Below are 8,501 nucleotides of genomic sequence, written 5' to 3'. Positions count from 1 at the left end.
CAAGTGACAAAATTGGAGATAGTTCATGAGGAGGGAAAATATTGGTGGCACTTAACATTTAAGTATTCTCTAATCAGATATTATCCAAAAACATACCCATCAGTGTTTCTGAATAAGAGAGAGTTACTGCCTGATCATATGCATATTTACTCAGAAGCAATGCCAAAGGAACATTTGTCTGGGCCTCTTTCCCACAAAAGGCCATGTCTATTTTGAAAAATTAGGGGATTGATTGGCATCCTTTTGCTTTTCAAGCCCTTTTGTTTAAGCTAATTGTATTTTTGGCTACCTAATTTGTATTTATAACCAGGCTTAGCAGTATGGCACACATGTATATATACATGGGAGACAGATGCTGCTGCTGTATCCGTAGCGTTTTATCTTTGGCACTATTATCTTGTCTTATAACAACATCACATTCTATTCAGCCTTCCAGTATTATATTTACAGTAAGTTCTGCCTGTATTGGAGACCCAAGCTTGACAATTATCCTTCTGAACCTCCTTTACTGAGGAAGACTGGGCAGACCACCAGTGGGAAGCTGGGATTCTATTAAAAAAGGCAACGGTTGAGGACAGCACGCAAATAGACAAGTGGCTTCCAGTTGTTAGGCAGCAAATCCAAAAGAAAACTTGACTCTCTAAGGCAGTCTTTCTCAACCTTGGCAGCTTCAGGATGGGTGGACTTCAACACCCAGAATTCCCCAGCCAGGCTTGCTGGATGGGGAATTCTGGGAGTTGAAGTCCACCCATTTTAAAGCCACCAAGGTTGAGAAACACTGCTCTAAGGGATCTGTGACACCCAGGTACATTGCTCCTGATTTACTGCCACCCCTGTGACAGCACCAAGTGAGTAACCAAAATTACATATGACTTTTTGCCATGCGTGGCCATGCTCTTTGATATGGAACAAACTCTGTTGCTCCCTCTGGTAGCCTGAAATAATATTTTTCAGTTTGTTCTATAGAGCCCTAAATTTTATTTATTTAATTAGTTAATTTTACAGCAATTATAAATACCCCACCTCAGTCCCAAAGGACTCTGGGTGGCATACAACATCCAACAAACAAACAAGCTAAAATCCAAATCAGTATCACAAAGATAAAAGCAAGGATAAAAACCCAAATGAGACGTAGATAGGTGCCCACAGTTAGCCAGCTAGGACAAAAAGCACATTAAAATGTTAATGTTGTTATGCAACAGCAGCAATGTGAAAGTAGAGATACTTCTGGGAGCAGAGCATTCCATAAGGTGGGAGCTATTTCAGAGTAGGTATGTTAACTCACCCACTGCAGAAGAGTATGGAGAGATCCTTGAAGAAGGAACGCAGTAACAATTAAGTAAACATCCACTCAGCCCTGATGAGGAAGGGGTGAAAAAGAAGATTACCCTGCCTCAGTTCTCCTTGGTATAAGAAGCATAGGAGGGAAACTGTTAAACTTGAAATTTTCAAGATTCTATTATACTCTACAACAGTGTTTCTCAACCTTGGCAACTTGAAGATGTGTAGAGTTGAAGTCCACACATCTTAAAGTAGGTAAGGTTGAGAAATACTGTTCTACAACAACGAAGTAAGTTCTAGTAGTCTTTGTGGTGTCTGTTTCCTGACCTGGCTTACCTCGAAGGGTCGATACCCACGTCCCACCTGTTGGAAGTCCTGGCAAATCCAGCATGCCTCATTAACATGTAAATAGAGTTTGTCCCATGATGCTTGTGAGAGGAAGCTGTTTGTTGCCACTCCTACTTCCTCTCTTCCTCCTCCTTCCACCGGGAGCAAAGCACACGGCTGTGTGCTGCTCCATTTTTCTAGGTGCTGTGCGGTGGGCCTGTAATTTCCATTTTCTTCCATGCAGCTCTTGGCAGCTAGAGTTGAGAGTTTAGGGTGAATTAAATTTAGAAAGAACAGAAGATACAAGGAACATCATTTTTCCACCAAAGATGGATGTAACTGAACCAACAATAAAGTCAGTAAGAATCTTTTTACTTATCTTAAACCTACTTTGTCTAAGTGTGTGATTCTTTATGCTTGCGAGGGCTGAATGTGTAAGATCAATAACCTGTGTTTCTCTGACATGCTCATTAAAGCTATTTTAGATCATATTCTTTTTCTGTGCACAGCTTCTCAGCTGTGTTAAGCTCTGCTCCATTAGGTGGTTCTAGCAGGCCACTAATGGCTTCACCACCAACCTCACAATGGGACCCAACTTTCTGCAAGCCCTGTTCTGATGAACGGACCACTATTTTGGATTGGAACTCTCTCAAGGAAAGCTTGCTGGATTTTTGGGGACTTGTTTCTCCTCTGTGTGGGTGTGTGGGTTTTCACTCACATTTCTTTTGCCACTTGTTTATTTACTTCACAAAACTTATCAGTAAAGTTTGCAACCACCTCTGTGTGTGTTTCTGTGCGCTTGGCCTGGGACAGGACAGGACCAGACAGGCAATGTGTATTTATACACCATGCTGTGTTTAATCAAGGTTTATTGAATAAATAAATTACTTAACATGTTCTGTAAACTCATTTATTGTAGTTTATAAACCATGGTTGATGACTTTATAGCCAAAACTTTACTGATAAGTTTTGGCTATAAAATAAAATAGGATGCAGGCATACAGGTCACCCAGGACAGTTTTCTGTGTTGTAGCAAGAAGTATTCTAGTTCTCTTTAAAGTGCAGCATTTGTTAAAGTTTACATTTCTAATAATATGTTAATTAGTATACACAAACATGCCATTTTTGCCTTTTTTTTTTTGGTAGGACCGTACAGAGTTTTGGATTTGATTCTCAAAAGGTGTTATGCGCGTAAAGGGTCACAGATATGGCATATGTTTGTAACTTCTTAAAGTATCTGTGTTTCTTTGTAGGAAAAGATATGGCTGATTTAATGAGTTGCAGACAGGTGCTAGGTTTGTGCCTTTGTGCGCTTCTGAAATCAAATCTGAACTGCTGCACAGCACTATTCTGTGGTAATGCACATGTAGTCATTTTTTACTCTGTGTAAATTGAAAGATGTATTTAAGGACAAAAATCAATCACCAACTTCAAATTTAACTCAAAGAGTTAACTGGCTATTTATTTGCATGTGGTTTTTAAGATAAAGTAGCAATTACATGAATACTGCTTTGAAGTTACAATATATTATTTTAAAGCTAAGATAGCAGGGTACATTATAAAAGCATTTTTTTTCTTGCTTGCAAGAACTTTTAAAAGCCTTGGATTAACTTCAAGGACAGGGCTAAGCACTTCCTATTATATGAATATTCCAAAAACAATACTTGTGCTCATTAATTCTAAATTCAGCATGATATATTAACTAATTTCATTCAAAAAAAGACTCCCTGTAAAAGAGTATCTTGGTAGAAAAGCTAATGGTAATAAAAAGGACTCTGTGAAGTTCATAGGCCAGGCTGGGATAGAAGAATACAGAATCTGGTCAGCATTTGGAAGAGAAGAACTATGTCTGTAAGAGAAACAAAAAACCTGCATTTTTTAAAGGTGTAGTACTTTATGAGAACTATTTATGAGATCCTGATAGAACTGAGAAGTTGTAGTTCTTTAAACTTCTCAGTTCTATCAGGATCTCATAAATTCCATTCAATCATAACATTCTTGGTCTTCCTTTCCTTCTCATCCCATTCACTCTTCCTTCATATAGTTGTTTTGCAATTCAGTCTTCGTTCATTATCTCTCTATGACAAAACCACTTTGGTGAACTTCATTCCAGTCACTCACTTTTGTATTCAGTTCACACTCATTCATCACCCATCCATTCATTCTTGACTCTATTTCTTCAAACGTCTTAAGTAACTCTTTCCCAGTGCATTTAACTTACCTTTACAGTATATTTTCCTGACACACCCAATTCTCACTTCCATATAACAAAGTGGGCAGAAGCATACTCTTAAACACAGCCATTTTCACTTCTTTCAACAAACATTAATTCCTCTCAACAGACCACATATTATCCACCACCTTTTACCTGCATGTGCATGTCTTAAAATTTATCCATACATTATCCATCTTTAGTAAACACTCTACAAAGGTATACACATTCAGCTACCTGCTCTGAGTTTTTCTGTCATTTTTGCAATCATACAGTCCATTTTCTCTGTCAAACATTTATCTTTGATACATTCATTTTCAGACCATTATTATTTGCTACCGAACACATACAATCTAAGATTTGCTACAACATGGCATCATCTGCATAAGTAACATATATTCACATACATTCTGTCATCAAAGCATCTCTTACACATTATGCATTAAACAATCAAGGGGGCATCAGACATTCTTGTTTTACTCCCTGCTTAATGTTTACCCATTTGCTAAGTATTCCATTTACTTTTACACATACTTTACTTCTATTATATACCAAGATATTCATTCATATTCAGAATGGTCATTCATCTCCATACTCATGCAAAATGTTCCATGATTTAAGTCTATTCACCTTACTGTGTGCTTTCTTTCAGTCAAAGATGTGCAATAGACTCTCTTTCCACATTCATACATTTCTCAGTGACTTGCTAAATAAAAAAATCTGGTCTACACACCCCCTGCATGGCATAAAGTCATATAGCATTTCCATCAGAAATCTGCCAAACACCTTCCCAGGAACACTTTAAAAAAATGAATCCCCCTGGTTTATTTTAGCATTCAGTCTTGCAAAATATAGGGGAACAATAACCAAAAAGTGCCCTTTATTTCTTTTACAGCAAAATGGCGTAATCCATGATATTGCCTGTCACCTGAATGACAGCAGTAAAACACAAAGATTGCTAACTTCTACTGTGTTAACTCAAGAACAAAAAAGCATTTAATTGGGAAAGCTCACGTTAAAAGACAATGTATGTCGTAAAGTCATGTACTAAAAAAATATTTATTAGCAGAGCTATGTAAATCTTTGAAGAGATGCATCATTCATTAGAGATTTAAGCAAGTGCCCCTTCAGTAATGTCACAAAGTTGTTTCATTTCACCAAATAACAGGAGTTCTGCATAAGTTCAAAAGCCCTTCCTGAAGAGAAGCAGAGATGACATAGATCAGGCCTACTTCCATGTTTCAGGAAGGTAGAGAGATTCACTGCTACAACAAGGCACTTAACCTCTGTGTGGTAAAGTGCTTCACTGAAATGGATCATGGTCAATTTACAAATGCTTATGCATTAGATATTGTTGAATTAAGTTCCTGTTAGCAGACATGGCACACAAAATTGTGTCTATTAGGGCAAATTGCTTGTAATAATGAATGCAATTTTTCTATTATTTTTTTATTCGCAGAAAATGGAATGGAATAGATAATGAATACATACAAGGCAATAGTGTAAATAATATAAATATATAGCCTGAATTTACTTATACCCACACGTTCCTATTTCTTTATTAATTTTATTAAAAATTTTACAAAGAACATAAAAACGAACACAAACTAATAAAGAATAGAACAGAGCAAGAAAGAAAAAAAGAAAGAGTGCAGAAAGAAAGAAAAAGAAATCAAAGAAGCTTCCAATTTCCTTTGCAACAAATATAAATACAGTTAGAAGATTACCTCTTACTCTATGAGTAAAAGCTCACTTTTTCTATTGTCAATTTTTTTCTAATCAAAACCACAAATCATAAGTTCACTTTTTTTTCCATTTCATGCAAAAAAAACCCCAAACCTATAATATCGATACTGTTTTTTTCTCTGATCAAAGAAGCTAATTTAGCTATCTCTGCAGGTTCCATCATCTTCACCAACCTTTCCTCCATTGTGGGTAATGTCGACACATTCCTATTTCTAAGTGCTCCATTGTAATATTGACACCCAATAAAAAACTTTCTTTCTGAAAAAGATTATTTGCTGATTTCTGCTGCTGAACATCTTCAGTTCCCAAAGTTTTGTTGACTTGCATGGGTACTTGTGTAAAGCTAGATCTTCCCTACAGCTGTGTTACAGACACACAGTATATGCACTGATGTTCCTCTGTGTTCTGCCTAATCTGAGAACAGTTTGCTCAGATTCTTCCTAAGATGTACAAACAACATGGAATCATTAGTCAAATAAGTCACTGCAGCTGAACAAGCACTTTCAACCGCAAACAATGGGAAATGTTTAGCAGAAACAAACATGTCATTTCCAAAAGGTTCACAGCTTTCTTTTACACAACATACAAACATAAAGCTATGGAGAAGCAGACATTCATGATAGAGAAGAGAAAAAGATTTTGGTTAGTATTCTCATCCTTGTAACACATTAATTCCAACCACCTCAACTTAAAAAGAGAAATGACAACATGAAGGGAACCACCACTATCTACATTCAGAGCGAAAGGTGGTGCTAGGGAAATAACAGGGTTGGACTACAAGAAAGCAAAGGGAAGCTCAACCACTAATTAAAAAGAGAAGCTGGGGGGGTGGGCTGAAATAGTTATCAGAAGAAAGGAAAACAGAGAAATAACAAAAGGAAGCAGTATCTGTTTCAGGGAAGAGGAACATAAAAGTATTAACTTTCAGCTGTTCATATCTAGGTAACAAAGGCATGTTGTATAAAGGTTGAATCCAAGAGAAGTTGGTGCTTTTGCATTTAGACCCAAATGAAAATAGGGTCAAATATTTCAAGCTTTGGGACACAATCCTGAAAATAAAGATGCTCCCAGTTATCAACCTTGCCCCCCCCCCACCCACGGCCAGTTCTAGAAGTGATATCCAGGGACAAGAAGGGAAGCCTAAGTTTTGAATCCTCAATATATTGGTTGTAGAAATAACTTCAAAAGGGGCAATAGTTACCATCCACATGACAATTTTGATGGCAATCTTTCAAACCCCAGGTTCCTTGTTTAAACAAAGCAACTATTTACTTCAGAGTCAGAAGCTCATACAGAGGCCTGATTTTCTGTCAGGCAGGTGCTAAACCTATATCAGTAAGGAACCACATGTTGGATTCATTGGGTGAATTGTATGGAATGTGCCAATAAGGCATATGTATCTCCTTGACTAGTGAGGCAACAAATTGGGTCAAATAGAGAAATAACCCTGGCTTGGAAGTTAGAGGCTGGTACCTGACTCCAGAGCCAGTTTGGTGTAGTGGTGAAGGCACCAGGCTAGAAACCAGGAGACTGTGAGTTCTAGTCCTGCCTTAGGCACAGAGCCAGCTGGGTGACCTTGAGCTGGTCACTCTCCCTCAGCCCTAGGAAGGAGGCAAGAGCAAACCACTTCCGAAAAAGCCTGCCAAGAAAACTTCAGGGACTTGTCCAGGCAGTGGCCAGGAATCATTGACTGAAAGGCGAAAAGGAAAAGAAAAGAAAAAAAAAACCTGACTAGGGTAGAGATAGGGTTTTTTTTTTAACTGATTATGTGCCATCAAGTCATTTTTGACTTCTAGCAACCACCTAGATAGCTTTTTTAGATAGAGATAGTTTTAGGTAAGAATGAAAAAAAAAATGTTTTTTAAAAAATCTAGGTCAATTACAAGAAAAAAACACCACCCTAAGAAGCAATGAACAAGAAAAGACAACTGATGCTCGATTTTAAAGACAATTATAGCTTTGGACAAAGCAGCAAGGGACTCACTGATCATGGTACTGTGCTTAAGATGGGCTGAAACAAAGAAAGCAGTGTGTTTCTTTTTAAGCAGTGAAAAGAAACAGAAGCTTGAAATCGTTTCATTGCTTTTAGAACGGTTAAACAAAGACAGACTACCATGGACAAAATTGTTATATGCACTTAATTTATTCAGGTGGTAAACTGAACCTCTTGATGTGTTAAAGAGTGGGTTTCCTTATTGGTTTTACTGGCAAGGTGGAGGCTTGCCATGAGATACACTTTTTTCTGTAATTTTTTCTTCGAGATGTATGCATTTCTTCTTGATTCAGCAGAAGCACATGAATAATAACTGATGGGGACAAAAGCCCAAGAACAATTCAAATGCTTTTGTCTGATCAGTTCCACAAGATTCTTAAGCTTGACTGCCTTTTCAGAACAAAATTTAAATACGGAGCCATGAAAACTGGGTAATGTTTAAAGAAACTGTATGGCACTAAATTCGTATGAAAATATTCTATACTTCTGAGTTTCTCTGGAATCTAAGCCACAAGACCAATTTTCTATCTTTTTTCCCACCTAGATATAATCTATATATCCGTTTGGAAATTGCCTGTATCAGTGCTACACAGAGGGGTGATATATGGCCATCATATGTTAAATCCTGTTGCAATTCTCTAAATAGTCATTCCAGCTGGTTTCTAAATCTGACATTTTCCTTTTCCAAGGAATGTTTGGTACAGAATCACCACTGTGCCCTGCAGGACAAGTTGGCTGGAGGCCCAAGGCTTTGTTCTAAAGGTATCTGTGTAGGTGAGTATTCAAGTTCAAATTCACAGAGAGAGGGAAGCCTTATTTTTTTTCCCAGGCATAATGAAAGCAGAATGCCTTTTGTCAAGTACAAGGAAATTGGCAATAAGTCTACCAAATGACTAGCTAGCTCGCACTCCTCTAGCTTTTCCTTTTAAGCTCAGTTTCAGA

General features: G+C 37.5%; 1 long non-coding RNA gene across 1 annotated transcript in view; it reads left to right on the top strand.

Annotated features, from left to right (window-relative positions):
- Positions 1-724: 724 nt before the first annotated feature.
- Positions 725-8,501, top strand: part of LOC134499731 (uncharacterized) — a 296,249-nt gene continuing 288,472 nt past the window's right edge. The window contains exon 1 of the long non-coding RNA XR_010068174.1: positions 725-767. This is a non-coding gene — a long non-coding RNA (uncharacterized LOC134499731). The remainder of the gene's footprint in view (positions 768-8,501) is intronic.

Source organism: Candoia aspera, chromosome 6 (assembly GCF_035149785.1).
Source record: "Candoia aspera isolate rCanAsp1 chromosome 6, rCanAsp1.hap2, whole genome shotgun sequence".
NCBI lineage: Eukaryota > Metazoa > Chordata > Lepidosauria > Squamata > Boidae > Candoia > Candoia aspera.
This window is presented reverse-complemented; position numbering and strand designations above follow the sequence as displayed.